The sequence below is a fragment of the Rhinopithecus roxellana genome, chromosome 11 (assembly GCF_007565055.1).
Source record: "Rhinopithecus roxellana isolate Shanxi Qingling chromosome 11, ASM756505v1, whole genome shotgun sequence".
Taxonomy (NCBI): Eukaryota; Metazoa; Chordata; class Mammalia; order Primates; family Cercopithecidae; genus Rhinopithecus; species Rhinopithecus roxellana.
In genome coordinates, this window is record NC_044559.1 from 49,745,673 (window position 1) to 49,770,706 (window position 25,034).

Genomic DNA, 25,034 nt, shown 5'->3' on the forward strand with positions numbered 1-25,034 from the left:
GTCAGGAGATCGAGACCATCCTGGCTAACATGGTGAAACCCTGTCTCTACTAAAAGTACACAAAAAAAGTAGGCGTGGCAGCAGGCACCTGTAGTCCCAGCTGCTGGGGAGGCTGAGGCAGGAGAATGGCATGAACCCAGGAGTTAGAGCTTGCAGTGAGCCAAGATCGCACCACTGCACTCCAGCCTGGGTGACAAGGCGAGATTCCGTCTTAAAAAAAAAAAGAAAATCAGGTACGATCAGTGGTGTTTTATTAAACAAAATTTTTAAATTGTGCTTACAGACATAAAATTGTGGAAGAGAGATCATCAAATTCTTTGCAGGAAAGCATCTTAGTGGAAGTTGGAGTGTTGGAGAGAGTTGCTTTGGTTGTGTGCCTATGTGTGAGTGAGTTGGGGAGAATTACTTTGGTGTGCGGACCCAAGTGTGAGTGAGTCACAGAGAGTCACTTTGGTGTGTGGGCCTGTGACTGAGTTGGGAAGAATTGCTTTGACTTTGTGTCTGTGTGTGTGTCTGTGAGTGTGTGTGTGACTGTGTGTGTGAGAGTGTGTGTGTCTGTGTGTGACTGTGTCTGTGTGTGACTGTGTGTGTGTGTGTGTGACTGTGTGTGTGTCTGTGTGTGTGTGACTGTGTGTGTGTGTGTCTGTGTGTGACTGTGTGTGTGACTGTGAGTGTGTCTGTGTGTGAGTGTGTCTGTGTGTGACTGTGTGTGTGTGTCTGTGTGTGACTGTCTGTGTGTGAGTGTGTCTGTGTGTGTGTCTGTGACTGTATGTGTGTCTGTGTGTGACTGTGTGTGTGTGTGTGTGACTGTGTGTGTATCTGTGTGTGACTGTGTCTGTGTGTGTGTGACTGTGTGTGTCTGTGTGTGTGTGTCTGTGTGTGAGTGTGTCTGTGACTGTGTGTGTGTGTGTGTGTGTGACTGTGTGTATGTCTGTGTGTGTGTGACTGTGTGTGTCTGTGTGTCTGTGTGTGACTGTGTGTGTCTGTGTGTGTGTGTGACTGTGTGTGTGTGACTGTGTGTGTGTCTGTGTGTGACTGTGTGTGTGACTGTGTGTGTGTGTCTGTGTGTCTGTGTGTGACTGTGTGTGACTGTGTCTGTGTGTGTGTGTGACTGTGTCTGTGTGTGTGTGTCTGTGTGTGTGTGTCTGTGTGTGACTGTGTGTGTGTGTGTGTCTGTGTGTGACTGTGTGTGTGTGTGAGACTGTGTGTGTCTGTGTGACTGTGTGTGTGTGTCTGTGTGTGTGTCTGTGTGTGACTGTGTGTGTGTGTGACTGTGTGTGAGTGTGTCTGTGTGTGACTGTGTGTGTGACTGTGTGTGTCTGTGTGTGTGTGTGTGACTGTGTGTGTGTCTGTGTGTGACTGTGTGTGATTGTGTCTGTGTGTGAGTGTGTGTGTCTGTGACTGTGTGTCTGTGTGTGTGTCTGTGTGTGACTGTGTCTGTGTGTGAGTGTGTCTGTGTGTGACTGTGTGTGTGTGTGTGTGTCTGTGTGTGACTGTGTCTGTGTGAGTGTGTGTGACTGTGTGTGTCTGTGTGTGTGTCTGTGTGTGACTGTGTCTGTGTGTGTGTGACTGTGTGTGAGTGTCTGTGTGTGTGTCTGTGTGTGACTGTGTGTGTGTGTCTGTGTGAGTGTGTTTGTGTGTGACTGTGTGTGTGTGTGTGACTGTGTGTGTGACTGTGTGTGAGTGTGTCTGTGTGTGACTGTGTCTGTGTGTGAGTGTGTCTGTGAGTGTGTCTGTGTGTGACTGTGACTGTGTGTGTCTGTGTGTGTGTGTCTGTGACTGTGTCTGTGTGTGTGTTGTGTTGCTTTTCAGTGTTATTCAACTCTTATAAAAATGTCTGTATTTATTTTCTAAGAAAGAAATAGTTGTTATCACTTTGAAAATATGATCCATGATTCTGTTTTAAAACTGTATATATATGTCCATGTTATAACATTTTTTAAAAAGACCGTCTGCAGACCAAGATGCTACAGTGATTATCCTAGAACGAAGAAATCAATTCTTTTTTGTGTGTGCTTAACTGTATATTGTCAGTTTTTGCAATGGAAATGCATTATGTTTGTAATCATAAAAGAACACACTTACTGGATGAAGAGGGAGGACCCTGATACGTGTACTAAGAAGACAGCATGGGCCCATGCATCCGACCACGCGATTGGTGTCACGTGCTTGACCAGCTGTTTATCAGCTTTGCCCCTCCACTTGCGAGTTGGCTGAGCATAGATGCTCCAGGTGAGTCATGCCCAGCCTGTCATCAGATAGCACATCAGCATAAATGCAGTATCACTTCAGGGCTGTGAGATCTCAGAGGGAGGGGAAAGGGTGAACTAGACAATCAAGAGGGGCTTCCTGAAGGAGGTGGCAAACTGTATCAGCTGAAGCTGGGCAGGACGTAGAGGGCATCTTGAGTAAAAGAAGCAACTGGACTCTCGGGAAGAGAAGAGGAGGGCCCAGGTGCCACGGCCCCTACAAGACAAGACTAGGGGACTGGAGGACCAGACTGGCAGATGGCAGACCCCTTTGCCATGAGCACATGCAATGTGGGGCCAGTTCTTAGTGACATTTCAGACAGTGGCCAGAGGACAGCAGGACGTGGTGGTCGTCTCCCCCCTGCCACAGAGGACACAGTGGGCCCAGCACCTCAGCCACATGTGATGGAGCCTCCAGGCCTGCCCAGCACCTACTGCCCTGGGACAGGCTCTCTTTCAAGTCAGCTCCTCTGTCCAGGAAGCATCTGAGAGGCCCTGTGGTCCTGGCCGAGGAGGCAGGCCGTACGGAGGGCAGGCCCGAGGACCCAGGTGTGGGCACACTCCGTGTGGAGTGGTCTCTGAGGCCAGACCTGCAGTGCCTGTTTCCTGTGCCCTGGGGACCTGGAGAACAGAGGACCGATGGGCACTGCAGCAGGGCGGAGCAGGCCTGAGCCCAGCTCGAGGAAAGCTTGCCTTCTTGTCTGGTGTCCCCATGTTTGACATAATTAGGTAAGTCACTTAATGTCGCTGTGTCTTGTTAGAGAAGCTACTAATCCTTAGAGCTAACAGAACTAACTAATTAGTGTAGAACACTTGGAAAATATAAGAAATTCAGATGTGGAGTGTAATTCCCCAGTCCTCCCGGCATTGACGCTCGCACAGTGTCGCAGTGTCCCTGGTAGAGCCGCGGACCTGGCTGCATCGAGGTGGGATGGGTCTTGGAGGCGGTGGCATAAGTGAGACACTGTCCTGAAGCCTCAGGGCTGCCGGCCACACACCCTGCCCTGCTTTGCCGGCTGAAGGCCACGTGGGGACAACAAGAAGGGAACTAGCCAGGGGCCACCTGCCTTGCTACCCCGGGACCTTGAGGCAGGGGCAGCAGGGGCAGCAGGGTCCTAGGGCAGGGGACCGTGGGCTCAGAGCCTGTTGGAGCCACAGGGAGGTGCTGAGACGGCCTGAGGGCCGGAGCTTCCCCCTGGGAGTGCCTGGGCTTCCACAAACTGGTGGTGGCCGAGGTCAGGAGAGCTGGATGTGGCCAGCCCCAGGTTGGCTCTGGGCACTGCCCGTGACTGGCCGTGCCTCAGCAAACCTGCTTTGCCCTCCACCTTCTCTTCTCTAAAATGGAGCTAATGACGCCGCTTGGCAGCTCCTCCAGAAGGTAAAGAAGGGATTGTGGGACAGACACCTGGCACACAGCCTGGTGGATGGCACTCACTGCTGTTTTCCTGTGACAGAGAACCACAGAGGTTCCTTCACAGTTGGCGAGCCGCTCAGAAATGATATCCGAGTCCGAGGCTCGGCCTTCACTCGCTCCGAGCTCCAGCGGTGCCTGCAGCCACCTGTAGGGTGTGCCTTTTCCTCTAGTATTATTGGAAATAAAATAGACGATCGAGTATTCACTTCCTAAGGATGTATGGAGCTGTCGGCAAATCATTAATCTCTCTTTAAACCACGGTGACAATATTTACATTTAAGATCAAGATGATGATTATCTGAAGAACTCCCCTGGAAGCTCTTCCCACAACTGGAAAAACACAGCAGCCAGTTAACAGAGGCACATCCCAGGCCAAAATAACTGCCTGACAGTCCATGGGGCCAGGAGTCTACAGGGTGTTGGCATGGGGAGCTGTGCCTTCCGGCAGAGGCTGGAGGGCTGCTGTTGGCAGAGTAGATCGAGCCACCCGGGGCACAGAGTTCAGTCCCAACCTTGCAGGAATGTGGTTCTGACAAACCAGCTGGAGAAAAGCATTTCTGAAAAGAACTGTTTTGCGTTATTAAAAAAAAAAAAAAAAAAAAAAAAATTGTGGGCCAGGCACGGTGGCTCATGCCTGTAATGCCAGCACTTTGGGAGGCTGAGACAGGTGGATCACCCGAGGTCAGGAGTTTGAGACCAGCCTGGCCAACATATTGAAACCCCGTTACTACTAAAAATAAAAATCATTAGCCAGGCATGGTGACATGCGCCTGTAGTCTCAGCTACTCAGAAGGCTGAGGCAGGAGAATGGTTTGAACCTGGGAGACAGAGGTTGCAGTGAGCCGAGATCATGCTACTGCACTCCAGCTCGGGTGACTGAGTGAGACTGTCTCAAAGAAGAAAAAAAAAGAAAACAGAATTTGTGCCCAAATGGTGCAGAAAACAACTAAGTCACAACAGAAGTGAAAAGCCAGGTAGTGGGCGTGCTGGGCATGGTCTGGCCAGGCCTTGGTTCCGAGAGAGAACCTCCGTGCTGTCCAGCACTGGGGGAGGCACCTTTTAGGAGCCACTCATTTCAGTCTTTTATGCTCCTCATGCTGCCGCCAAGCCCGAACGATCGACCCAGGACTCTGGAGGGGCTCCCTTCTGCAGGCTGAACACCTCAGCATGGTCTGGTCAGGCCGCTTTCCTCGCATTGGCCTCTACATCTGGCACTGGCATCTTTAGCAAGTGTTTTAGGAAACAGGTAACATCATCAACAAAAGCCAACACGTCTGTTCTTTATCGAGCACCTCCACATATATTGACACCCCTGACACCCACAACATCCTGTCAGATACTCTTATCTCTGCTGCCCCAGAATCACCTCACTTTTCACCAGGAAGTCTAGACTAGGGCCTGAGGCCATTACCCCCAACATCTGTGCTGATCCCACAAGGTAATGACACCCCTTCCTTGTTCTAGAGTCAAGCCTGGATCCCCTGCAAATACCCATGCACACTTAGAGCTCACTCTGGTTAAATGTTCCAAGAAGGATGTTGGATGATCACTTGGTATCATCCCATGGAGGTGAGGATACACCCGCCCTCTGAGCAGCCATTCCTCTCCCGAGCACGTTCCCCTAGAGAAGCTCTGCACGTGTGCACAGGTGCCAGCTGCAGGAGTGCCATCCACAGCACAGCTGTTTATGAAAAACCATGATCAACCTAAACATCTGTATGGAGAAAAGTGAAGAAACGCATAGTGGCATGTTCATGTGATGAAATACTATGCAGCTGAGAACGTGAACAATTGGAGCCATAAGCTATAGCATGAATGAAGCTGAGAGATTTGAAGGGTCAACCAAGTAAGCTGTAGGAGAGATTACATGTGGTGAAAGTCTAGTTCATACATCTCACAGGCAAGCCTTCAAGAAATGTATCCCTTGAAACAAATGTACACACACAATTATACACATATATATGATAAATCCTTTTAAAATGCAAGGAAATGATCAATTAAAGCAAACTGTTTCTTCTGGGCAGAGGGGGAGGGCAGGCCATCAGATCAGCGGGAAGTTGATCTGGTTTTGAATTGGGTTGTGTGCGCTGGAGTCAAATATTATTTTACAGAATATATTTCGTATATATTTTACGCATATTTGCTTTTTTGTATCAGATATTTCACACGTTTTTAAAAATGTGAGCAGGTCATGAGGCCGCTGTCCAGGACAGCAGCGTGCCCGTGTCTGGTGACACTTGGTGCAGGGGTAACTCCAGCAGCGGTGCATGCTGACCCCTCCAGCCAGCTCTGGGCAAGGGGTGGTTTCCTCCCGGCGCAGCGGCTGAGCAGAGCTCCAGCTGGCGAAGGACCCAGGCTCTGCCAACATTGTGGACGTCCCCTCCACAGGCCGTGGGATGCCCTGTGCAGAGGCAGAGGGTGACCGGGAGCAGTGGGCAGAGCCCGGGCCCGCCTGTCCCGGGAGGAGCCTCAGGTCCTCTTTGGCAAAGAGCAGGATCCGGTAGCTTGAGAAGCTGCGCAGCTGCCGCTGGGTGCACCCTGTCACTCAGCAAGCCAGCTGCTCCGGAAGAGGCACTGCTTCTAGAATCCACCTCCCTTCTCGCAGGACCAGATGTGTCAGCAGGTGGCAAGAACAAGTCCAACCCCACCTCACAAGGACTTTGACTTTGGGATCCCCTACCTGCAGGGCCTAGGTTTTGGAGAACAAAGCTTGGCCCCAAGAGTATTCAGATCTGCAGCCGAGCAAGATGGGATGCAGCGTATCTAGATAGATAACCTCACCCCAAACACAGGCTTCGTGCATGGACCCGGTGCAAAGGGCAAAAGTTATGAAGTATCACTTACCCAGTGCCCCAAAGAGCCCTTCAGGCCTGAGAGGAAATTCTCAGGAGAGCCCGTGGAAGAAGGGGTTCAGTGGAGGGACGCTGCTGCCTGGGAAGGAGCCTTCAGCCTTCCAAAGGCCACGCCTTCAGTCAACTTCACATTAAAAGACCCACCAGTGCATGATGGTTACTGAGACTGGTTGGTGTTTGCTAGACCCTTTCTCAAAAATGAGTTAAGGCAGGGCACAGTGGCTCATGCCTGAAATCCCAGCACTTTGGGAGGCCGAGGCAGGTCGATCACCTGAGGTCAGGAGTTGAAGACCAGCCTGGCCAACATGGTGAAACCCTGTCTCTACTAAAAATACAAAAATTAGCCAGGCATGGTGGTGTTATGCCTGTAATCCCAGCTACTTGGGTGGCTGAGGCAGGAGAATCACTTGAACCTGGGAGGCAGAGGTTGTGGTAAGCCGAGATTGTGCCACTGCACTCCAGCGAGACTCTGTCTCAAAAAAAAACAAAAAAACCCATGCCATTCCTCTTATTAATTTATTTTGCTATGGAAAATACAGTTTTTAAAATTATGTATGCTGCTTATTAATGGTGTTTTGTTATTTTTAACAAATTAATACTTTTTATTTCTCAGTTTCATTTTCCAGTATGCTATCAACAGACGGAAACCACATATCTATTATTGACCACCTCAATATTTATGTATAAAGGGGAAGAGAGCACATGTTCTAAAAAGGGCAGTGGGGGACATTCATGCTTAAGAATTTCTTACCAAAGTTACATCCAAAGAAAATGATGTTACACAAAGGAAATAATCAGCAGAGTAACAGGTAACCTGCAGAATGAGAGAAAATATTTTCAAATTATGCATCCAACAAAGGACTAGTTAGTATCCAGAATCTACAAGGAACTCTAACCAATCACCAAGAAAAAAAACAAATAATCTGATTTAAAAGTGGGCAAAGGACACGAATAGACATTTCTCAAAAGAAGGTACACAAATGGCCAAAAACTATGAAAAAATGCCCAACATCACTAATCATCAGGGAAATGCACATTAAAACCACAGTGAGATACCACCTAACCCCTGCAAGGATGGCCATTATTAAAGTAAAAAAACACAAAAATGTTGGCGTGGGTGGGGAAAGAGAATGCTTCTGCGCTGCTGGTGAGAAGGCCAATTAGTACAACCACTATGGAAACCAGTATGGAAATTTCCCAAAGAACTAAAAGCAGATCTGCCGTTTGATCCAGCAATCCCACTCCTGGGTATCTAGGAAGAGAAGTCATTATATGAAAAAGATACTTGCACACATATGTTTATAGCAGCACAATTCACAATTCCAAAGATGTGGAACCAACCTAAGTGCCTGTCGACCAAGAAGCGGATAAAGAAAATGTGGTGTCTGCGGAACCAACCTAAGTGCCTGTCGACCAAGAAGCGGATAAAGAAAATGTGGTGTCTGTACACCATGGAATCCCACTGAGCCGTTAAAAGGGATGAAACAATGTCTTTTGCAGCAGCTTGATGGAGCTGGAGGCCATTATTCTAAGTGAAGTGACACAGGAGTGAAAACTAAAAACCATACGCTCTCACTTACAAGTGGGAGCTATGAATCCGGAAAGGCATACAAAGTGATATAATGGACTTTAGAGACTCAGAACGGGGAGGGTGGGAAGGGGGCTAGGGATAAAAAAAAAAAAAAAAAAAAACTACACGTTAGGTACAATGGACACCACTCGGATGATGGGTGCAATAAAATCTCAGGATTTTGTAATTCATCCATGAAACCAAAAACCACTTGTACCCCAAAAGCTATCGAAATTCAGTATTAAAAAGAAAATAAAGGATGCCATGTGGTTAGCCATAGGAGCTTATTTCTCAACTCTGATGAAATGCCACAAGCATCGCCCTTTCCCAAGTCTCTCTTCTGTGACATGGCATTTAAGGCAGCGTCCCAGGGCAGGGTGGTGCCCAACGTATTACTAAGCTGCATTATTTGGTAAGTCAGAGATGGATCGCTTCCAAACAAGCTTACCCTTTCCCATAAAGATGAAAACACCACCACCAAAAAAGAAAGATTTTTTTGAAGCAACAACCCCCGGCTGCAGGCTGAGGGAGCTGTCAGCATCGTTCATCCTGATGTTCCCTGGGCTGGGGGGAGGAACTGGCAGCTGTTCGCCAGTGATTCTGTTTTTTTCGTTGTGTGTTTCGTAAGTGGTTTTTAACCAGGCGCCCTTAAAATGTATTATTGTTAGAAAATAAACCAAGAAACAAGGGATAGTAATTTAGTACTAGGAAGTTAATTCTGGAGACCTCCGACCTTTCAGCAGTCATGTGGCTATTGATTTTCAATACCGTGAGGTGGCGGCCACCCTAGGCGTGGGGTTCAGTGGATTCCAAACAGTTTCTCCCTTATCAGTTGAGTCCCTGAGTACTTGAGCATTAAGACAACAAATGTCCGGAGTTAACGGCGTGTCACATGGCAGCTGGGTGGACGTGCCAATTTTCTAATGAAGTTGGGTTGTTGGCAAACACACCAGTCATCATATATTGAAGGAGGTCTTCTTTTGTGTATTTCCAGCACTCTTGAGTGCTTCAAAAGATACCAGTTACATCATTGTCTGAGGGCACCAAGGGAGAAACATCCATCCCCTGCCAAGATAAACACGAGCAAAAGCAGAGTTAAAACCAAAATGGGGCTGGGTTTTCTTGGAGGTGTTAGAAATGTTTTTTTTCCAGTTGTGCTCAATGTGGGGATATTCGGAAGGAAAGCAGGGGCTCCTAAGCCCTTGTTTCTCTGCAACAAGAGGCACCGGGGTCATTCCTTGCTCCCAACTTAGCTTGCACTCTGTGCAGGAGAATTGGCCTCATTTTTCTTCATATTGAAGAAAAACAGTCAGTGCATTTTTGGGTCCAAGCCACTGTGTAGCGGAGGGATGACACAGGCTCTCAGATGAGCTGACCGCATCTACACCTCAGCAAACTCTGAGAGATCCTCATTCTCCCTACCGTCTTCCCCCACTCCCCACTAATAATAAATTAGGGCTGCCATCTTGTATTGATTATTGAAAATGTTATGTCCACAGGAAGAAAACGCCATTGCTTTAAATATCAACATTACAAGAGATTTAAAAGTTTTGTTTTGTTTTGTTTTACAGAAATCTGTGTGTGAAAAATTTTTAAGCAATTGAAAGGAGCGGGGGTGTGGTGGGAAGAATTATTAAATAACAAAAAACAAAATCAATCCTCGGTTTGGCCTGGCCAGATGAGCGTTTCTCAGCTCAGGTAAGTAGTTTAAAGTCAGACATGTCTCATACTGGACTTTTTACAGGAATGGCAAAATTTATAATGAAATTCAACAAGGAAACTGGAAAAACAGCCAAATTGGTGCAGCAAAGTGGTTAATAGGATCATTAGCCTTCTCGCTGTATTTTTTTGGACATTGTGTGCCTGTACCGCGGCACTCGAGAGCAGATTGCAGGAACAGGCTGACAGTTAGGAGCTAGCTCAGCAGTGCTGGGTACAAACTGCCATCTTCCTGTGGATTTACAGCTGCCACTTCTGCTACTTCAATTAGTTCTATGGCACACAGATGTTGCTTAAATGTTGCTGCTAATGATACTGCAATAAGCGTAAGATTCATGCCATATTTTGAGGCACGTAAATTTCTCAAGTGGCACAATTAAAGTGGAAATATTAGGTGGTGAGAACTTGGCAGTCTCTCCAACTTGGAAGGCGCACCCGCTATGCAATAATGGGTCAAAAATTCATTCAAGTTTTACTGCTGTTCCGAGTTTTAAAAGACTTTTCACAGTTGAATGCAAAGTAGTAAAAACCAGGGTATTAGGAAATGAGAATGCAGTTCTGTTATTCAGACATGACTTTTAATTTCAAATTGAAATCACATGCTTACTTTTCTGGATGTGACCGAAGGGAAAAGGTACAGGCTGAAGAGATTTTGTCTTTAAGGGTAAAAGTCCTGAGTGGAAATGAATTTATTGCTGGGCCAGCCTCAAAATCAGCGCTGCCCGTGAGTGAGGAAGTGTGGCGATTGCCTCCCACCCAGAGAAGCAGCCCCATTCGTGCTGGAAGCCAAGTTCATAGCAGCTCTCTCTCTATCCACCCCCGACAGGGTCTCAAACTGGAGACTAGGGAAGTGTGTTGGGACAGGCACACATATGCACACGTGCACACTGTGTCTCTCCAGTACAACGCATGCACGCTCGCACACACACGCTTGGTCTCTACCTCTTATACACACATGCACACACACCTGGTCTCAGCCTGTTACACATTCATGCACACACGCTCCATCTCTCCATCTCTCCCCACTACGCATGCACACTCGCACATGCATGCACGCTCTCTGCCTCTTGCACAGGTAGAGAAGAAAAAGATAAGCGGGGCTTCCAGGAGTCTCGCTTCTGCCTGCACGGAGTCTCCATTAGAATTTCTCTCCCTCATTTGTCATCCCAGGCACAGTCTCCTGCCTGTCGCCAAATTTTCTTTTCCATGAAAAATCTCTCCTTCGGAGAAGAGCTTCTCACTGACTGGTTGTCAAATACACTTTTTATTTTCTCACACGCTGACTTAAAAGGCAGGCAGTTCCGGGCAAAGCCGGCACCCAGTAGGCGCTTCTGCTGCTGGAATCTTGGTGCAGGTTGTTCCCCCACCCCCACCCCCACCCCATTTTAACTTATTGATTTGAATTGTCAAGTAAATGACTCCATTGCACTTAATCAGAATCATAGACTTCTGCCATCCCAATTAGAATTCGAGGCCGTGCACCGGAGCTCCACGTGTGACTCTTGGAGGGCTGGACGCAGCCCCTGCACCTAGTGCTCTCTGGTGCAATGGTTTGCAGGATGAGTCCTGCCCCAGAAGCAGAGGCCATCTGCAGTAGGCATCCAAGCCGATGCTGTGCTGTAGGTATTTGCCAAATAGGTATTTTCCCCTGAAATGATGCAAACGATTTGGTGAAGCCTTCCCCAGACAAATTCAGGATGTAGAATGATTTAGCATTCAGTAAATTTCTCAACACCTTTCTGCCTCCCTCTCCCCTTCTCCCCACCTCACCCCCTCCCTCTTCCTTCCTCTTTGCCTTCCCGCCTTCTTTCTTTTTTACCCTCTCCTGCCCCTCACCCGGTACCTATAGCACTTGGATTATTTACAGCAAATCTTACAGATGTCAGTATTGTCTTGTTCTGAAGCTAAAAAGGACAATGAGTTCCCGCTGACCTCGGTACAATGAATCTCGCTGGAGCACAATATGTATTTTACACGGGCAGTGAAAAGCCTACAAGTAATTGAGAGAGAGAGAGAAATGTCACTGTAGCATTTCTGTTGACACTGCACTCTGCGTGTGGAGGGAAGCCCGGGGCCTGGCGGCAGAGGAGCAGCCGCGGCCACGCTGTGCACCCAGGAACCTGTCCTTCAGGAAGGAGGCGGCAGTAAAAATTAATCTGCTCAGATTTTCCAACTAATGAAATATTCCCGGGACCGAAGGGGCCACACGGAGACGTCTGCGGCGCTGCTTCCCAATCGCGCAGATGCGCACGGATTCTGGGCCCAGCGCTAACTCGGATGTATTCTCCACTTCTGTTTATTGTCTTCCATAATGCTTAATGTACTGTTTGTATATGTTGTCCTTGCACTATATTTTGATGTGCTCTCATATATTTTATTCATCTCTGGCTTTCTACGAAGGCAAGCTCGCAGCAACACTGAGAATAATTATTTGCCGCCATCAATCAAGTGTCTCCGTGGTTGGCTCCTCTTGGGATGGCCTTGATTTTAAGCATGAAATGTAACTCTTGCTCTTTGGGGCCATTTCATTCTTTGTTCCTGGGGCCTGCCCGTGGGCTCGCCGGGACACTGGAGAGCAGGCATTCCTGTGGCCGCGGGAGAGAGCGGCGTTCCTGGCTGGCCATTCCCGGGGCCTCCGGAAGGGAGCGGCTGGGAGCTCTCAAGCCCTACTTGGGGTTTAAAAGTGAAAAAGGAGCAGCTCTTCCTGGTGGAAATTGCAAGCAGAGGCTGCGTGAGTCCCGTAACTCGCACACAGCCTCCAACACAGCCTCCATTTGGAGCCAGAGTGAGCACCTGAGGGACCCCAGGCGGAGGGGCCAGTGCTGACATTATGCTCCATGCAACCTCCCATCCTGGTCTGGGAGATGGTGCAGACCAGGGGAGGAAGTCAGTGTGAGAGGGGATGAGGCTCCAGTCCTTTCCTGGTCTCCAAAGCCAAATCCTCTCTGAGCACAAGGATCTTTCATGGGTGACTGCAGAAGCAAGGAGACCTGGCCCACCCTCCCTGCTGGCTTCCTATTGCCCAGCAGCATCTCCACTGCTGTACCCCAAAGCCTGCAGGCTCCTAAGTGCACTATTTGGGCCATCTTCTTTGCAGTGGATATTTGAAAGACAGACCCCCTTCTCTAGTGCTGGCTTTGGGTCCCCAGAGAGCTGCTGTTTCCTGGGTTTCTAGCACAATGGAGGCAGAAAGAGACCCCGGGGCGGCCTTTGGAGGAAGGTGAGCCCCCTGGGTTAACTGAGCTTGTGCAGTGGTGCTCCTGGGTCATCACTGTTGCCACTGGTCAGAGCTAGAGTGTATCTGCCTGTGCTCTCCTGAACGCAGTGGAGCTATTTCCAAGTTCAGGTGAAGGGGACGTGGAGGTTAAGCAGGGCCGGAAAGGCAGAGACGTCCTCTTCCCCTGGTAGCAGGTATTTAGCAGATGGGAAAATATTAGCAGATGGGAAATCAGCAGATACACTGAGCTCAAGATGCAAATTTAAAAGCCGCCAGCCCCCTGTACTAAATATTTACACTGAACATCTCTGCTCCATCATCGTCTTTTATTTTCGTGAACCCATACAACTGCTCTCATTACAAAGTCATGTAAAAGTTGAGGAAAGAAAATTTCACCCCTGAAAGCAAATTCATGATGAATTAAATTTCAGCATGAAAATAGGAAAAAAATTCCAATTTCTGTTGACTTTTGGGCTTGTGTCCTGAAAAAGTTAACAGACATTCTTCCATACATAGCTTATTTGCATAAATTAAATGGTACACCCCCCAAAATTGTTTCCTTTCCCTCCTAAGTAGCTGATATTGAAACCTCCATTATTGAACAGTTTTTAAAAATGCAATTCTAATCCCTTTATAATAGTTTCAATACCAAAATAAAACACACCTGAGCCCCGGAAAGCCACCGTCTTCGTGGTCCACAAGGGCCAGATCCGCCACGTGGGTTTTGTGGGCAGATTCTTTCTCTCCACATTGAAATCCTAACTGCCACGTCACGTCCTCACAAAACCGCAGCCACACTTTGACATGGATTTTCTCGCTTAGTCCTCTGGAGGCCTGTGAGGCCAGGCCTGTTACATCCCTTTACAACAGGGAGACTGAGGCTGGGATATAAAACTTACCGAGGCCCATAGATGCTTGTCATGGGAAGGGCTTGAATCCGGCTTTTTGACTCCAAGTCTCTCATGCTGTCAGCTGTATGCAGGGATTGAACTGAATACTTTCAAAGGGACTCTCAATCTATAAAATTCAACAATTGCCATTTTCTATGCCAATGGATTCACTTACTCCTCCAACAAGCATCTGTAAAGCCTGCCATGGGCCGGGCACTGTTCTGGGGTCTGGGGACATAACCATGAAGTCCTTGCCCAGTGGGGTTTACATTCTAGTGGAGAAGATAATGAAGAAGAAAGTCCGTAATAACATTTCACATCATGGCTCTGCTGTGAAGAGAGCACAGGCAGCGGGGTTTAGGTCAGACTGGAAAGTGCCTCGTAATCTACTATCTTGCAAGTTTGAAGATGGGATCGAGATTTAGAAACAGAAGGCTGATAGCAGATGACAAAATCTGCCCTTCTGCAAAGATACCCTTCATCCCCAGAGTGAATGGCCCCTGCCTGCCACCCAAGGGCTTCACCTGCCTGCGTGGACTTGGTCATCCCAATTCAAACTCAGTGTACTCAGTGCCATTGCCCTGGTGATTTTTTTCACACCCAAAAACTGGATGAGAGCACAGAACTTGCCCACGTTGTCACCACAGAAAGACACTACACTGGTGGATGAGGAAGTTACCCAAGTTACAGGCCCTGATTAATTTCACTCTACTACTTATATTAGAGTGTGGTTACCTTAGCAACTGCAGAGTGGGTTGCTGTGGTGTCTGCATTCGACAGCCTGAGCTTTGAAAGCCCACAGAGTGGGATGTCGGAAGGGCAGGCACATCTGGCCAAGAAGATGGTAGCGATCCCTCGGGCCTTCTCCAACTCGCCAGGGTCCTTGGTTGGCTCAACTGTCTGTCACGGTGTCCTGCTGCTCCCACTTACCTCTCCCATGTAGCTGGCTACATTGCATCTCACCTCCAGCACCACTCTGCCTCCACACCTGCCCTCCCAGTCCTGCCAGGGCAAGGCCTCTTCCCTTGTGTCCTCCTGCTGGGCTCCAGGCTCCTGAGAAGCAAAGCTGTGTCTCCCTTGGTCACTGCCCCCAGGCCCCAGCCACCGCCCAGCACTGCACAGGCATGGCAGGCCCCGATAGGCATCCGTGCTAAATGGGGTAGCTCTGTTTGTTCCAATCACCTTTAAAATGCTGTTTTATAGACAGTATTTGATAGGCCTGTTTCAACTGATTTCTAGATTTAATTTTTGAAAGAAATTAATCTATTTCCCAATGACTTTGATTGTAACTTGAAAACCAAAATCTAATAAACATTTTGAGGAGACAGTGAAGTTCAAGGTCAGGCAGGTGTCATAAATGTGGGAGTGAGGAGCCCTAAACCACTGGCCATGCCTCGTCAGCTCTGAGCTCCTCATTCTCACCATTCCTCCTCGTTCAGCTTTATCCTTCTCTTCCTTCCATCAGCCCAGAACAGTTTTCCGAATGGCAAAAACATATTTTCATTCTAATAATACTGAGACATGACTGCCCTTTCTCCTTTCTGTCTTTGTCTACAGTTAAGTTACATGTAGTTAAATTTGAATAAAACAGATTTGAAGGATTATCTTACAATCCCGGTACCAAAACCTGACCAAGATATTGAGGAAAAAATATATACACCCGTATTTTTAAGTACAGAAATGCAAAAGAAATATTTTACAAAATATTAGTAAAGGAAGTCAAATCAAGAAATGAACAAATGGGTTTATTCCAGGAACGCAAGGTTTGTGTAGGGTCTGGAAATCAATCAGTGCAATTTGACACATCAACAGAATAAAGGAGAAAAAAAATGATCATCTCAGTAGATGTAGAAAAAGTATTTGATGAAATTCAACACTCCTTTATTATAATTTCTTAGCAAACTATAAATGGAAACTATCTTAATCTGATAAAAGTCATCTATGGAAAGTCCACAGATAATATACTTACTGGTGAAGGATTCCCGTGCTTTTCTCCTGAGATGGGGGCACAGCCAGTATGCCTTCTCTCCTCACTTCCGTTTGACATTGTACCTGGTATACCAGGCTGTGCAGTGAAACGAGTAAACCAAAATTCATAATGTTGGGAAAGGAAAAAGTAAAACTGCTCCTATTTGCAGATGACTTGATTGTTCACCTAAAAATGTGAATGAATCAACAAGGAAAAAACTACAGATCTAATGAAGTAAATTTAGCAAGGTCATGGGATATAAGACCAATATGCAAAAACCAATGGCATTTCTATTTGCTGTCAACAAACAACTGGAAATATGGGCAATTTTATAGCAGCACTGTTGATAATAGCATAACAAAACAAAATGCTTAGAAAGGCATTACACATAATACATGATGTGTAAGACCTCTCTACTGAGACCCACAAAACCTTTCTTGGAGAAGTTGAAGAAAACACAAATGGAGAGATAAACAATGTTCATGGATTGGAAAGTCAATCTTATTAAGTGGTCAGTTCTTCCCCAAATTAACCTAAAATTTCAAAGCAATTCCAATCACAATCCCAGCAGACTTTTATAGGTATTGACAAAAATAAAAACTGCCTTTGAAAGTGCAGAGAACTGAGAGGAGTCAAACAACCTTGGAAAATAACAAATTCAGAATACCTTGGCAAACTGTATTGATAATAACCAAAAATTAGCAACAATTGAATGATACCCAACAGAAGAATGGATAAACAATTTTGTTATGTTCGTACGATGGAATACTACTCCACTAAAAAGAAATGAACTATGTATATGTGCAACAATGCAGATGCATTTCATAGGCGTTATGCTGAGTGAAAGAAGCTAAACACAAAGAGGTATAAACACTTTTCACTTCATCGCATGTCATTTATGTGATGTTCTGGAAGATGCGTAACTGATCCATGAGGAAACAAAATTCAGAAGGTTAGTCACCCAGGGTGGAGTGAGGTGGACTGAACTAGGAAGAATCGTGAAGGAACTTCCTGGGGTGATGGAAAATTGATGCTCGACGGGTATGTAGGTTAAATGAATGTATCATTTGTCAAACATATACAATTAAGATTTGTGCATTTCAAAGCATTAAACTTCACTTTGAAAGAAGTAGTAATGGAGGCAGGAAGCATAAATGAAGCAGGGTTGGCAAAATGGTGGTGGTGTGGAAGCCAGATTATAAGTGTCTGAGGCTCATTATAGTATTCTGTTTACTTTCTATATGCTGGCAATCCTCCATGGTAAAACGCTGGTTTTTAATTTAGCACATAAAAAAGGAAATAATGCAACATAAAAAATTTTAATCAGATCTCACTTTAAGTTAAAAACTTGAAATAATGTATTTTGCCAAAAGTATTTCATTTTCAAAGTCAATTTCCTGTGTGGTCAGTGTCTTTGGGCTTTTGTCCTTGGGGTGTCTGTTGGTTGGTGAAGGGCAGCATTGAGTCCGTTTCCTTTGTAAGGAATCTCTGAACTGAGATGGTGTCGGGAAATGACTTGGGGATAGACGTGCTGCTCCTTTATATCTGTTGTTACTTGACGTCTTCCCAGTCTTTATTAAAGGGCGTGGCAAACACTAGTGTTGCAGGTGTCTCCAATGGTCACCAGCTCCAGAAGGCAAGTAAGATGTGAGCAAATTCCATGAACACCAGAGAGCTTCCAGGGGCTTCCAGGTAATTTGAAGCAAAAAAGTCCAAGGACAGAAGATGATGCTGAAAAAATAAAATCAACTCTAAAGAAAGTATATCTTTCAGTTCCCCGTCCCAAAAATAGATGATGGACAAGAAAAATGGGAGAAATGTTGGCTGCGTTGAACACCATTGCAGGGATGCTATTAACGACAGCAGCTGTAAACATATCAAGTTTGAGACTCATTGCTGTCCCCACCTGGAATGCCACACATTTCCCCCCACATTGTCAGTCACTGCCTGCGAGGGGTATGGACGTGGTCAGTCTTGAGAAGCCCCCACCGCCCTGCATGATGCAGCGGACTTGGTGGAGAATGCCCCCCAGAGCCGCCTGCAGCGCCACGGCTGCTCTAGGCCCAGCCTCTGCTCAGCAGGTTTCTGACTTCAGTTTCGTATCCTCCCTCTTTTATGTAGTTGGTGAATTTAAAATGGGCACCATATGGTCTTTTTTGTAACCTCAAGAAAGGTTCTCTGGGTTTACAGTAATGACACATCTAGCATTAGATTGAACCATTTTTACTTTTATTTTTAACTAAAAAGGCCTTCCTTTGGAATGTTTGCATATACAATGCTATTTCCAAAATTGAACCCTAATATTGGTACAATTCAGTAGGGCAAAGGTATCCTGACAATGTGGCATTATAGCAATAATAATTTTTTATATTATTGGCAATACTATTTTATGTAAAAGTCTTAACATTTACAAAATGCTAGTATATCTATTATCCAAATATGTCATTTTGATATCATTAATGAATTAACTAGTGATGCATTGTGTGCTTTGTAGATCAAATAACCCCTCTTAAATATCAGTTTATGGAGGAGAAAAAGGAACCGTGAAGAACCACCAGGAAAATTAGAGTGCTTAAAAGACATTTGGACAGGCCAGCTGCTGCCATCCAAGGCCAGCCTGTGTTTGTGGGCATGTGAGAGGCCCCCTGATGAAACCTGGGATAGGAAGCAGCTCTGACCCCCTAACCTCAAGCAGAGAGACCCAGACGAGGACGTGGGCTGCAGGGGTTCTCTGAGGATGGCTGCCGAATGCCAGGCAGCAAAGTGGGCCTCACAGATCGTGCCTCTTTAGAAACCACCTGTCAAGCCCCATGGGAGCAGAAACTGCCCTGAGTGGCACCGATCTCCGTGACCCACCTGGGTGTGGAGTTGCCTGGGTATGTGGTACTCGGGCCTTTAGGCGGCTCCAACTGCAGACTGGACAGACTGGACATATATATACATATATATACGTGTGTGTATACACATATGTGTATACACACACGTATATATATGTATATATATGTCCAGGGTGTGCTTCTCTTCCCCTGCCTCAGCAGCTCGGGGGCAGACAAGCCAACTGGATGGAATCCCTGGGGCTGGGACCTGCAGCCCAGCCAGGAAGCAGGTTTGCCCACAGCTGATACCAGCACGCTGGGCTTGTGTGGTCTCCAGCATGTGGAATAACCAAGACAGAGAAAATTCGGTTCATACTCACGTGGGTGAGACGCAGCACACCGCTGAGACTGATGCCCAAGCAGACAGGCGACGCCAGTTAGTTCGGCTTCAGAACTTCGAACACTGCATCATCTTTGCAGAAACTATAAGCTGTTTTAATTATGTTTAAGGCAGATCAAACTTATTTCAGAAACGAATTAGCTCAAGACTAGGCATAGATTCCCTAGAGAGCTGCTGGCTTCAGCTCCTCCTCTCCAACAGAGCTGCTTTTTTTATTATTTTTGCCACGATTCCTACTGTTTCTCTTTATTAATGCAATACTGAACTTTCCTCCAGAAAAGTGAGAGATCCTTAAGCCTGTTTCGGCTCTATTGTTGATTTGTTTTTATAAATATGCAGCCACCCGAGCATGCTGGGAAAGCTTGATGCTCTCCATGAGGAGCCCCTGAAAGCTGAGGGGAACACGGGACACTTCCCCAAGGACCTTCCCCAGGACCAGACAGGGGCCTGGTCCTGCCCCTGGACCACTCCAGGTGGGGCAGTGGGAGGATGGGCCAGATAGGCAGCTTCTAGGGGTTCAGCCAGAGTCAGGATCTAGGAGTGCACAGGGGCACCACCCGGGGTCTCCTTGGAAGTCTTGCCCATTCCCACAGGGAACATGTCTCCCGGGCCAAGCTGGGTATGGAGCTGAATTGAGTAACAGCTCAAGCAGGGGTCAGGAGACCCCCAACCAAGATCTGCCCCAAGGCTGGAGGGCAGGCAGAAGGGGGCTGTCCTCCCAGGTCCCCAAGGGCAGGGCCAGCAGGGGTAGGGGGAGGTGACACAGAGGAATGGAAGATGACCCCGAAGCCTGCCCTGGTGGGCATGAGAGAAATGGGGGTGTTCACAGGACATGCAGGTTTTCTATGTCGCATTTCATGAGTTTGAAGGTGTATACCCCCGTGTAACCAACACCCCAGTCAAGGTACAGACCTTTTCTCAAACAGGTATTTGCACACCCATGTTCATTGCAGCCTCATTCACTACAGCTAAGAGGAGGAGACAACACGAAATGTCCTTGGAGAGATGAATAGATAAAGTGTGGCACATCCACACAATGGAATATTCACCCTTACAGACGAAGGAAATGTACACGCACATGCTATAACACGGATGAACCTTGAAGACTCTAGGCTCAGTGGTATCAGCCAGACAGAAAAGAACACAGAATGTGTGGTTGTCCTTACATGAGACACATAGGATTGCCAGATTCATGGAGACACACAGTAGAACAGTGGTTGCCAGGGGCTGCTGGAGAAGGAAGCAGGAAGCTAGGGTGTAATGAGGACTGCATTTCAGATCAGGAAGATAAAGTGCTGGAGACAGGTGGTGCCATGTTTGAACTGCAGGTAACTAGAACCCCACTGTATGCTGTCCTGAGTCAGGTTCCCTCGTCCAACAGAATGCTTTGAGATTCAGCCTTGTCTGTTTCAAAAGTCCGTACTCTTTTGATGGCTGATTAATATTCCATTATAAGAGCATGCCACAGTGCCTTCATTCATTCTTTTATTGATGGATGTGGAGTAGTTTCCGGTTCTTTGTTTTTATAAATCAAGTTGCTGTAGACATTCTTTCTCAGGCCTCTTTGTGGATAGGCATTTTGTCTCCCAGATGCATACATGGCAGGCGATGGCTGGGCAGCTGTACATCCACCCTTAGAGATACTATTGGGTTTCCAAAGCAGCTGCACCACTTTACACACCCACCAGCCAGGTATGTTGCCCATCATCCTTAATGGCATTCAGGGTTGCCATTCCTTTTTATTTCAGCCCTGATGGGTGTGAAGGGCAGTCTCGCGGTGGTTTTATTGTACATTTCCTGGATGACTGATGGCGTGGAGCACTTCCTAGTTTTCGCACATCTTGGTGACGTGGTTGTTTGCTCCCTTGCTCATTTTTCTTTCTTTCTTTCTTTCTTTCTTTTTTTTTTTTTTTTTTCCATAGAGACGGGGTTTTCATGTTGTCCAGGCTGGTCTGGAACTCCTGAGCTTAAGCAATCCACCCACCTCAGCCTCCTGAAGTGCTGGGATTACAAGTGTGTGCCACTGTGCCCGGCCCCCACCTTGCTCATTTTCATACTGTGACCTCCTTATTGAGTTGTAGGAGTTCTGTATATTCAAGAAACAAGCCCTCTGTCAGTTCTACGTGTTAGGAATATTTTCTCCTAATCCATGGCTTTTCATTTTCTTAGTAGAGACTTTTTTAAGCAGCAAGGGATTGATTATAGGGTATTAAGTAGCTTCAGGATGTTTGGAAGGAAGTTTAAAAGGCTGAGCTCTCAGGAACAACTTCCAGATGTGGACAGCAGAGCTGGCCTGGAGGTAGGGCGGTTACCACACAGCTGCCTCCAGAATCACCCTGCTTCTATCATAGTCAAGAAGCCTCCCCTGTCTTTTGTGTTTTTAAACTTTTTATTCTGACATTATTTTAGATGTAAAAAAGGAATTGCAAAGACATTACAGCGGGTTCCCATACGCCTTGACCCAGCTTGACCCCCATAACATCAGCCTCTTATGTAACCATAGTAGAATTGTCAAAACTAAGAACTTACAACAATTCAGCACTGGTAACTGAACTATAGACTTTATTAGGAGTGCACCAGTTTCTCCACAAACGTTGGTTTTCTGTTCCAGGATCCATTCCAAGATACCATATTGCATTTAGCCATCATAGCTCCTTAGTCTCCTCCAATCCATGATCATTTCCCAGATTTTCCTGTTCTTTCACAATTGACTCAATTAATTTTTAATTATGCCCATGAAGCTCACAAACTTAAAAAAATTACTAACTAGTCGTAATAGTTTTAGATTACTTAGGATTTTTATCATATCTAATCATGTCATTTGTGAAAAAGTAATAGTTTTACTTTTTCCTCTCCCATCTTTGTGTCTTTCTTTCTTTCTTTCTTTCTTTTTTTCTTGCCTTATTTCACTGGTTCCCATCTCCAGTCAATGTTGAGTAGAAGTGGAAAGAATGGACATTCTTGCCATGTTCCCCATCTTATGGGAAAATCATCCAGGCTCTTGCCATTAAGCATGATGTTAGCTGTAGGTTTTTCATAGATGCCCTTTGGTTCATTGAGGAAGTTCTCTACCAGTCTTCATCTGCTGAGAATTTTCAAAATGAATGAGTTTTCAAAATGAGTGAGTTGAATTTCACCATGAATGAGTTGAATGCTCTTTCTTTGTCTCTTGAGATGATTGTATAATTTTTCTTTGTACTGTGCTGATGTGACTTACAATTGATTTTCAAATGTTAAAACAATCTTGAGTTCCTGGAGTAAATGCATTTGGTCATGACTGTATTCTATTTCTTACACATTACGGACTTGATTTGTGAAAGGTTTTTGTTTCTGTTCACGAATGATATTGGCCTATAATTTTTTTTGCTCTTTCATTATTCTCCAGGTTTGATGTTGGGTTTATGCTGGACTCATAAAATATGTTGGGAATTGTCACCTCTTCCTCTCTTTTCTGAAAGGATCTGTGTAAATTTGGTCTTACTTATTTCTCAAATATTTGGCAGAATTTACCAGTGAAGCGTTTGGAGCCTGGAGTTTTCTTTTGGGGAGATCTTTAATCACAGATGCAATTTAAACAACAGATATGGAGCTGTTTACATTTTCTATTTATACTGTGTCTATTATAAAGTTTTGTATTTCCAGGAGTTTATCCATTTCCTCTATGTTACTGAATTTGTGGCATAATGAGGTTCACAATATCCATTTACTCACCCCTAATATCATGATGTAAATGTCTCCTTTTTTAGAAAACAAAAATTCTGATATTAATATTTCATGTTTCCTTTCTTTTTATTTGTTTGTTTGGGTCTGGATCAGTCACGCTAGATGTTATACTTTTCTTTTTTTTTTTTTTTTTCTTTTTTTCTTTTTTTGAGATGGTGTTTTGCTCTGTCACCCAGGCTGCAGCTCCCACCTACCAGGTTCAAGTGATTCTCCTGCCACCGTCTCCCAAGTAGCTGGGATTACAGGCACGCACCACCACACCCAGCTAATTCTTGTATTTTTAGTAGAGACAGGGTTTCACCATATTGGCCAGGCTGGTCTTGAACTCCTGACCTCAGGTGATCCGCCTGCCTCAGCCTCCCAAAGTGCTGGGTAGATATTATGGTTTTCTATTACTACGTAACCAACTACCCCAAAATGTAATCACTTCAGACAACAATAATTTGTTATTTCTCACATTTCCATAGGTGAACTGAGCAGCTCTTCTACTGGTTCCATCTGGGTTCACCCACAAGGGTGGGCCCCACTCTGCAAGAGGGTCCATAGGTAGGGCTGGACTGTCCAGGTTGGTCCTACTCACAGGTTTAGCCCTTTTCACTGCCTCTTGTAGCCTGTCATCCTCCTGTGGGTTAGATGTTCTTTCTTACATGGCAGTCTCAAGAAATAATCCAAAAGGGCAAAGGCAGGAGTCCCAAGGCCAGCTGAGGCCCAGGCTCTGAACACACACAGCATCACTTCTGCCACATTCTGTTACTTACCAAGGCAAAGTCACAAGGCCAGCCCTCATGTAATAGAGTTGAGAAATGTATGGGAGATGTGGCAGAGTTTCATTGGATGTGGCAGGTCCATCTGGACATGTACACATGGCTCTTCTGGTGTGATTCTTCTTGATCCAGAAATCTGTGAACTAAAAAGCCATGTTACCCCACAACAGGGCCAGGATGACCACAACAGTCACCCCCATCTGAAAGGGGAGGAACATGAGGCACAGTGGAGGTCACTGGTTCTTACCAATCCTAAGCTTCAGAAGGGCCCAGGTAGTCAGATCCCCCTACTCTAGAGAAAGAAGATATTCCTTGATCAAGGCACAGTTCTGCTTTAAGGAGCGGTTTCCTTGTCTTTTTTTCTCTCCATTGTTCTCTTGTTCTATTCTCCAAGGATCTTTTCTTTTCCATCACAAATGGCCCATGTTTAAAGATGAGCAACTTTTCCTGTTTCCAGCCCATAGGAAGCTGGAGGCCCAGAGGTGTCTTTTAATTTTGAATGATATCAGCCCCTTTTAGTGAAAGCTGGTGGTGCTCTTGTTAATACATTTCTCACAAAAATTTTATGAGTCTCCTATGAATCTTATTGGAGCTTGAGGCTTCTCTGTGCATCCGCCTCCCCCCAAGAAAAAAAGGAGAAACAACCATAATTCTTTTCAATACAGACCCCTCTTCACTTTGTATATGTCAGGCTTCTGTGAGACTCCATGGCTTCTTAGGAAGCCCCTCTCCCCTTGTTGAGAGGGTCCCTTCAGTCTTTCTGAGGCCTCAACAAAAGATCCAATGAGCAGACCCTCAAATCAGTCCTTTCTCTGAGGCCATTTCTTCCATTAGGGATATTTTGCTAACTGTTGAAACAGAAAATGAGAAATACTTTTATTTTTCCAGTCCTGACGCTTTTCTGTTCCCTCTAAATTCTGCTTACTAACTAAATGGATTTTTTGGTTTGTTTTGGTTTGGATTTTAGCCCGTCTGTTTCTTCCTGTATCTTTTCCTAATTGGCACTTTAAACACTCTACGTAGAAATGTTTTCATCCATATTTACGAATTATTTGGGTACATTTTCTATTTTCCAGGTTACCACTGGCAATGGTCCCGCTGGTGGCTCTGTCCCTGCTTCATTCAGGTTGCTCTTCTCCAGCCTCCCACCGTTCCCTCGTCACGGCTCTCCCAGCGCCTCCTCAGCACCGTTCCAGCCTCTACCTGATGCCCACTTCGAAAACCAGGCCAAAGTTCAGGTTCGTGTTAGAGCAGCACCCGATTTCCATTTCAGTGATGTGTCACCACGTAACAGACCATCACGGTGCTTCAGCGGTGATGCCTTGCTCTGTCTCCCAGTTCTGTGGTTGGCTGGGCAGTTCCTTACTCACGTGGTGCCTTCAGCTCGAGGGTTTGCTGGGTGGGAGGGTCTGGGATGGCCTGGCTCACCTGACCAGGTGCTGCTTGCTGTC

General features: G+C 46.2%; 1 long non-coding RNA gene across 1 annotated transcript; it reads left to right on the forward strand.

Annotated features, from left to right (window-relative positions):
• Positions 1-1,901: 1,901 nt before the first annotated feature.
• LOC115900292 lies at positions 1,902-24,806 on the forward strand. Its single transcript, XR_004059949.1, has 3 exons — positions 1,902-2,978; positions 9,657-9,783; positions 24,660-24,806. It is a non-coding gene; the product is annotated as an uncharacterized LOC115900292 (long non-coding RNA).
• The last annotated feature ends 228 nt before the right edge of the window (positions 24,807-25,034 follow it).